Here is an 8,918-nt window from a genome sequence, read left to right on the forward strand (position 1 = left end):
AAAAAAAAATTTATTTATTATGTATACAATATTCTGTCTGTGTGTATGCCTCACGTCAGAAGAGGGCACCAGACCCCATTACAGATGGTTGTGAGCTTCTATGTGGTTGCTGGGAATTGAACTCAGGACCTTTGGAAGAGCAGGCAATGCTCTTAACCTCTGAGCCATCTCTCCAGCCCTGCATATATGTCTTTGCATATATGTTCTTGGTACCCAAGAAGGTCAAGAGAGGGCACTAGATTCCCTGGAACGGAGTTGTGGGCCATTGTGAGCCGCCATGAGGGTGCTAGAAATCAACCCTGGTCTTCTTGCAAGAGCAGCCACTGCTCTTAACCACTATGCCATCTCTCCAGCCCCTACCCCAAAGCTCATAACCAAGACAAACCATGATAACTCTCATGGTTTCTGTTCAACACAGCACTCAAAGTTGTGGCACAGCCACCAGGCGAGCAGAAGGAATAAAGGCACCCACATTGCAAAGAAGGAAGAACGTTTACCTTGATTTGCAAATTTCATAATCTCACACACAGAAAACCTTGGTGTGTGCTTTAGTGGTAGAGCACATTCCTAGCATGTGCAGGGCCCTGAGTTCAATCCCTAACAGCAGTAAAAATAAATAATGAAGGTGTCGGAGCCCGTATGTGACTCAACTTCCATCTGGAGTCAATTCTTAAAAGTCATTTGAGGTCAAGCTTGCCTGCTCCACCTGCATCCTTGAGGACTGTGAGAAAGTTCAGATTGAGCCCACGGGAAAGAGCATTTTGCCCTTGAGAAAGAACACATTGTCTGCTAAGACACAGGCTGGTGAATGCCAGCTGAGGGCACATCCAGATAGAAGGAGAAACTGCTTGTCCAAGGACAGGAATGGTCTTGTGATTGGATACTGACTGACTGTCTCTGTGATGCTCTGTTCTGCTTTTGCATGTAAGCAGGCTCTGAAGTAAACTCTGGACTGGTTGGAATTTTACCAACAGACCTCCCGAATCTACCCTGTGTTTTCTGTCTCAGTTTCTTTCATCTGACATTTCCTTAGCCTTAGCGCTGCCCCTCCCCCCATAGTCTAGCTGATTGTTGGAGCGGGCTCCATCATGAAGGTCTGGAGGAATCGCTCTGCAGTTAACAGCACAGACTGCTCTTGCGGATGACCCAAGTTTGGTTCCCAGCACCTAGGTCGGATGCCTCACAAATATTTGCAACCCCAACCCCGAAAGATGCAATGCCCTCTCAGGTCCTCCTGCAGTCACATACACATACCTTCAGACAGGCACACGGAATTTTTTAAATTTTGGGCAAGTTTAAAGCAGATACTCTTCCACAGGACCTGAGTTCAGTTCCCAGCACCCATATTAAGGGGCTCACGGTCATTTTCTTCTTTTTTTGTAGTATGGGTGCCTTTGAACCCCAGCCCCAGAGGGATATGATACCTCTGGCCTCTGTAGATATCTGCACTCATTCTTAGCCACCCACACATACACACACACAGACACTAGTTAACTGGAGAGCACTATCTGTGGAAGGACTAACCTCCATCATCTCCTGCTTACAGTCAAAAAGTTAAACTAGAACCTTCTACCTTCCCCAAGTGTCAACTCATGCAGGCCTCGGGCTTGGAATTTGAGACCTGATTCTATAGAACCTTTAGAAGAAAACACTTGGGACACTGGTTTAAGCAAGACTTCCCGGAGATGACACCAGAAGCACAGACAGCAAAAGTAAAAATAGACAAGAGGGTCACACCAGGCTACAAAGCTCTGCAAAGTCAAAAAGTAATGGGGGGGAGGGAAGGGAGACAGACATTTGTGAATTACACACCTAGTGAAGAGTCCATACCTAAAGTAGACAAGGGAGCTGCCACTACTCAGCGGGAAAACATCTTTTAAAGCCTTGAACTATACATCTAAAACATAATTTATTTATTGGCCATGCTAAATAAAACAAGTTATTAAATTTATCACTAAATGAACTGTAATAAGTTTTCCAAACAGGTAGAAAATCATTCCCTGTATTCTGCGCACATACCTGGGTCTCTCTGTAATTACTGAAAATCCTGACATCCCACAGTTCCCAAGCCTCCTGATTATCTGTAGCCATGGCTGCTAACCGAAGTAACTAGTTTGTTGTACAGACTTAAAGGCTCACAAGGTTTCTGGCATCAACAACTCCTACAGTGCCCCCTGGTGTCCAAATGTGCAACTACAAACCTCAGTGGCCCTTAGGTTCTTTTAGCCCATTATGTGGAAGAGATATGGCACAGCCACACAGCCACAGCTACCTAAAAGAAATGATACTTTTCTTTACCCAAAGACCCCATCAGTTCCGTGAGCTATCAGGCCTATATCTTCCCAGAGAACCCAGCATTTCCCGACTCCCACAAAAGTGGCATGGGGTGAAGAACAGCCATGGGTTTGCACCAACACAAAGGCCCAGCAAGGGCCTGAATGGGGACAGAGTATGCCGGAGAAGAGAGAAACACCAGGTTTCCCTGCAGCGGGGGTCCCTGGAGATTCTCGGTGTGAGTATGCAAAACACGGTCATATCCCTAGCACTTCCAGCTCCCCAAATTCTCAGCTTCTGTTTGGCTGCAGGACTGAGGTGGTGTGGGAGCAGGGATGGCTGGAGCATCAGCTGATTTAGCTCATGTAGAAGGCTGTCTGCAGCTTCCACACCCAATCAGGTGACAGCCTCAGGCACAGGCGTCAGTAGCAGGATGGGGGATGGGGGCTAATATGGTCAGGATATATTGCATAATATATATAGCAGTTTCATACAGATGCATATTTCAAAAAATTTAAGAATCAGGGGTATCAGCCGGGCGATGGTGGCGCACGCCTTTAATCCCAGCACTCGGGAGGCAGAGGCAGGCGGATCTCTATGAGTTCGAGACCAGCCTGGTCTACAGAGCTAGTTCCAGGACAGGCTCCAAAGCCACAGAGAAACCCTGTCTCGAAAAACNCGAAAAACCAAAAAAAAAAAAAAAAAAAAAAAAGAATCGGGGTATCAATGATAACTCAGCTACACCTGGCAGAGCCTCAGTGATCCCGGGTCCAGACCATCACAAGAATACAACAGGGTAAGTCAGGTGGTGGTGCACGTCTTTAATCCCAGCACTCGGGAGACAGAGGCAGGTGGATCTCTTTGAGTCTGAGGCCAGTCTGGTATATGGAGTGAGTTCCAGGACAGCTAGAGCTATTAGACAGAGAACGACCCTGTCTCGAAAAAAAAAAAAAAAAGGAATAAAACAGGTTATCATCTCGCAAAAAGCCCCTTGGCCATTAGCATAGAAAGGCCATGCTGCCCGGCAAAAGGCCGTGTCAGCCCATGGAAGGAGGCCCTTCGGCAGGCACAAGGCACTGGACTGCAAAGTAGCGCGTCTCTAACCGGGGCCGCATTGATACAGGGGTGATGCAGATGATTCGTGCTTCTCAGAACCATGCTTCAGCTCCCTGTTCCATACATCATTCTTGGCCGACATTTTTACACACACTGTGTTTCGTATTTTGAGTCTTTATTGTAGGTGGCCCAGTGGTTCTCTTAGCAACTGGAGGATTGGTCATCTCTAGACACCTACCTGAGGATCTGTCCTGTGAGGCTGCATCCCCCAGGAGCCTCTTGAACACCTGAAATTAAGTGAATCTCACCCACTGTGGCCTCTGCTAATCTAGCCACACAGCCTGGACCCTCCACACGGACTGACAATGCTCTCCTCCCCATGTCTGTCCCCTCGGGAGCTTTTGACTCCAAGGCCTGAGAGAAAAACAGCTACAGAGCGGTTAACTACAGAAAAGCCATCTCCTGGGCCACCTCAGGAAACAGGGTTGTCTGGTGACAAGATGGGCGGCCAAAAGGCAAAGGGATCAGAAAGCAGCTCAAAGACCCACACTGAGAGACCAAAGACATCAATGGTAAAACATCAGAGAAGAGACCGGAGAAGCAGCCTGGGAGAAGTGACAGCTGAGCGACAGAAGCTCAGCAGTTGGAGGACCATGGAGGGCAGCTGGATGACGTAGAGGAGAGGAGTAGGGGGAGTAGGAAATGTGTGTGCGTGCGTGCCTGCGTGCCTGCGTGTCTGCGTGCGTGGGGGGGTGTCAGACGGAGGACCCCTTCTGGTGGTGTTACTTGACGCCAACCCTCTGCCCTTTACTTTAAAGACAGATTCTCTCCCTGGCCTGGAACTTACCAAATATCCTCGGACTTTAAGTCTAGCCCAGTAAGCCTCAAGGCTTTTCCTGTCTCACCTCCCCAGTGCTGGGATTAGAAGAGTGAATCAGGAGCCTGGTGGTGATGCACACCCTGAATCCCAGCACTCAGGAGGCAGAGGCAGGCGGATCTCTGTGAGTTTAAGGCTAGTTGATGTACAGAGAGAGTTCCAGGACAGTGACAGCTATACAGTGAGAGAAAGAAAGAAAGAAAGAAAGAAAGAAAGAAAGAAAGAAAGAAAGAAAGAAAGAAAGAAAGAGAGAGAGAGAAAGAAAGAGAGAAGGAAAGAAAGAAAGAGAGAGAGAAAGAGAGAAAGAAAGAGAGAAAGAAAAAGAAAGTGCACCTCACCAAGTGCAGCTTTTTTTTTTTTTTAATGTGAGTTCCAGGGATTGAACACTGGTCCTTGGACTTAAAAGACAGACGCTTTACCTCCTGAGTCATCCCCCCAGCCACTGTTGACCTGCTTATTAAAAAATGATTCTAGTGGCATCAACTGAAGAAGGGAGTGTAAAATTAATGAATATAAGCAGAATAAAATGTTAGCCCGGGTGGCCCCTGGCGGAGTTGATAACGCAGAAGAAAATGCAAGGCAGGACAGGCTAGTCAGAATCTGGTGACAGACCAGGGGGCTGTGTGCTCTTCTGCTTTGTCACAACCTGTAAACATCTCTCAGAAGCACCTGTATATCACTGTGTCTTGATGTGAAATTCAGTTACTCCGAGATAGCTTCATCTGCAAGGTTCCAGGGGTTTCTAGAACACAGAAGTGGTATACCACAGTGACTCGCCTTGGAGTCTGAAGTCAAATAGACATGAATTTGGAGCCTAGCTCTACATCGCAACACAGAACAGCCAGAAAATCCCTTAATCTGTAGATTAGAGCATCCATCTGTGAGACGTAGATAATAAATGAGCTACTGTCCATCGGGCTGTGCAAATCTGAAAAGGAAAGTAATTCCGGGATGGAAACATGACGAACAGAATGTTGGTCAGCTGGTGGGGGCTGGGAGCTCAGGAGCTTGCAAGAAGGGCCGCAGCCAGCCAGTGGGTCAAGGTCTCCATTGCTACTCCCAAAGCATCCTAAGATCCATGCTCACGGCGGCTCCTCCAGGGGGCACTCTGGGCCAAGATCAGCCTGTGCAGCAGGAACAGAGGAGGAGGTCCTGGGAGTTAAGAGACACTGGCATGCGTGCCTTTAAACGTGTGCCCAGACACACCCTCATTCCCCTCCACCCTCACCCTGGACCCCAACATCTCCATTTCTCACTTAGGCCTTTTTGCAGGGCCTGCCAAAAATCCGCAGGATGTCCCAGAGGGAGCTCAAAGGGCACACACTGGGCCAGGAGTCTGATGCTGACCCTCACCAGGCTCACTTCCTAGCCCCAAGACCGGCGAGGTATGTAGCCACTCAGTTGTCTACGCCATTATCCCGAACAATTCTGACCCTGCCTTGCTCCGAAAGGCTTAAGGCTGTTGGTAGGAATAATCCCACTCCTGTTTAACCCGCAACAGTCTAGTAAAAGCTAAAATGTGGAACGCCAGGTGCCACTAAACAGATATAATTACAATTATTTACCCCAAAAAGTAACTTACCTCAACTTCTCTAGGTCTCCCAACAGAATTTCTGACACAAGCCCTGAATTGTGCAAGTCCCGTGTTCCATCTCAGCTTTAAATACATAGACTTTGATCCGACAATAGACCCTCGTGAGAGAGACTGAGTTGGGGTTCGGATGTGAGCATCACGCAGGGACCCATGTGTTAAAGGCTTGCTCCCTAGCCTTTGGCACCAGTGGGTAGAAAATGGCAAAATTTTTAAGAGGGAGGGCCTCCCTGGAAGAAGTAAGGTAATTGGTGACGTGCCCTTGAAGAGGAGGAGATTGGGACCTTCCCCTCCTCCCGTGTGATGATTCCTGGCCTCCATCACCAGTCCACAGCAAAGGAGCAGGCAGCCCGGGATGCAGGCCTCTGAATGCGAGCCAAAACCAACTTCTGCTTTTAAGTTATCCCAGGTGTTCTGCTCTGGCGACAGAGTTAACACACCCTGGTGTGACATTTTGTAGACAAGAGGACGAAAGCTCAGAGTCCATATAGTCTCCTCAGGAGCTCACGTGAGTGACAGTGTACCTTGAAAATGAGTTTTAACCCGAAACACATACCCCCGTGGGGCCCAGTGTTCGGCAGCAGGGAAGTTTGTCACCATCTCTCAGCATGTCTTTTGCCAGTCTGCCAGCATGACACTGGGTATTTATGCCACCTGTCTTAACTATTGGTCTTTTTAAACACACACATACACACGCATGTGTTAAGGGCCAGAAGACAACCTCAGGTATAACCCTTAAGAACACTGTCCACATCATTTGAGACAATTAGGTTAGGCTAGCTGGTCATTGAACCCCAGGGAGCCTCCTGCCCAGCACTGGAATTCCAAGCAGGTGCACTCAAGTCCAACATTTTTGTTGTTGTTGTTTGATTGGCTTTGGTTTTTTGAGACAGGGTTTCTCTGTGTAGCCCTGACTATCCTGGAACTCACTATGTTCAGGCTGGCCTCAGACTCCCGAGTGCTGGGATTAAAGGTGTGTGCCACAACTACCCAGCAAGCCCAGCATTTTCTTCTGTAGATTCTGGGACCTAAACTCAGGTCCTTGTACTTGAAAGGCAAATGTTTGCCGGGTGGTGGTGGCACACGCCTTTAATCCCAGCACTCCGGAGACAGAGGCAGGCGGATCTCTGTGAATTCGAGACCAGCCTGGTCTACAAGGGCTAGTTCCAGGACAGGCTCCAAAGCCACAGAGAAACCCTGTCTCGAAAAACCAAAAAAAAGAAAGGCAAATGTTTTCCCAACTGAGTTATCCTCCTAGCCCCTTAACCACCGATCTTTTTTTAAATTGTACTTATTTTTCCTTTACGTGCACGGGTGTTCTGCCTACATGATGTCTGTGTGCCACATGCCCACAGAGGTCAGGAGAAGTTGGGTCTGCTAGAACCGGAGTTACAGACGATTGTGAGCTGCCGTGTTGGTGCTGGAGACTGTCTATAGGAGTCTTAACCACTTAGTCATCTCTCCAGCCATTAACTACTCTTCTGATGCCCTTCTCCACGCCCACAGTGACCGGTCACATCCAGATCACTCATGCCAGGATGGGACACAACAGTGTCCCCTCTCAGAGACTCCTGCCCCCAACCAGACACATACCTTGAGGGCCACAGTAGAGCGGCCGAGCGTCAGCCAGTTGAGTCATCTTAGACAGTCATCCACCCTCACGGAACTTCAAGTTCCTCTCGTTATGAGGGAGAATGCCAGACATGGTGGTGAACCCCTGAAATCCCAGTATTTATGAGGCTGAGTGAGGCAGGATTACTGATGTTAGTTCAAAGCCAGCCAGGGCTACATAGTGAACACTAGCGTGCAATATAGAACCTCTATATCAAAAAGGAAAGGGGGGGGGGGCTGGAGAGATGGCTCAGCGGTTAAGAGCACTGACTGCTCTTCCAGAAGTCCTGAGTTCAATTCTCAGCAACCACGTGGTGGCTCACGACCACCTATACTGAGATCTAGTGCCCTCTTCTGGCCTACAGGCAGAATACTGTATAAATAAATTAACTAATTAATAAAAAAAAAAAAAAGAAAGAGTGGGGCTATGATGACGCTGATGTCGGAGAGCAGCTCTGCCGAAAATACCACTTACCAGGGCAGGGGCATGGGGACTAGAAAAATAGTAAAGAGAATGAAAATGCAAAGAAAATAATAAAACAGAAAGCATAAGATAGTATGGGGAGGGAGTTCCAGCGAAGACTGAAATCCGCCAGCGTTTAATCTTCCATACACTTTTACTCCCCAATACAACAGGGGAAAGACGAAAGACTGCTTTAATATGACACAAAGGACAACTAGAACAGTTACTTGCCTCAATGCTTGAGACATCAAGTTATTAGCATTCTATTGTTCATGCAGCCACTTCCTATTACAAAAGAAGGCACAGAAGCATGCTTGAATTTCCTGACCATTGGTCAGGGTGGAGTGGATCTACCTGTATGGGCCATCTTTAATGTCAAAGAAACCAAGTAACCCCACCCTAGGTCAGGGTGTGTAGCCACACTTGTCAACAACTTTGAACAAGCTAAAATTCTCTGATCTTCAGACAAGGTGAAAATTGGCTCACGTTTTTGGGCCTCCACAGTTCCTCCCTTTTTATTAATTTCAATAAAGCCTGAGCTTCTGCTGCAGGACAGCAGTGCCTGCCTTAGGTGAACACTTTCCCATTTCCCAGATTTACTCGTCTGCAGTACATGCATTCCACTCATGCGTGCCCATGTCTTAGGGGGAAAAGGCTCAACCCATCTCTGACTGCCGGCCTCTGTAAGCAGAGGGTTAAGGGAGACGGCCTCCCTTGATGCCCTGTGCCTTTGAGCCAACATTTTGTCAAGGGAGTTTACCAAAAACGAGATAACCATGTTTAAGCAGATGATGCTTTGTGATGGACATGCTCCTATGGCTACAGCATCTCCTAATCAAAGGAGTGGAGGATCACCAGGGGTGGGAGTGCCTTTTTGAACTGGTCTAAAGTGTTTCTTAGCAGTATTCAGCTGTATCAAAATCTAAAATCTAAATCTTTCTTATCAAATATGTCCAACAGAATTCATTGGAAATGTCAAACTTTTCTTAGGCAAGTCTTTTTTTTTGTTGGTTTTTTTTTTTTTTTTTTTTTTTTTTTTTTTTTTT

The sequence above is a fragment of the Alexandromys fortis genome, unplaced genomic scaffold, assembly GCF_014885135.2.
Source record: "Alexandromys fortis isolate MF-2015 unplaced genomic scaffold, M_Fortis_MF-2015_v1.1 scaffold_176, whole genome shotgun sequence".
Lineage (NCBI taxonomy): Eukaryota > Metazoa > Chordata > Mammalia > Rodentia > Cricetidae > Alexandromys > Alexandromys fortis.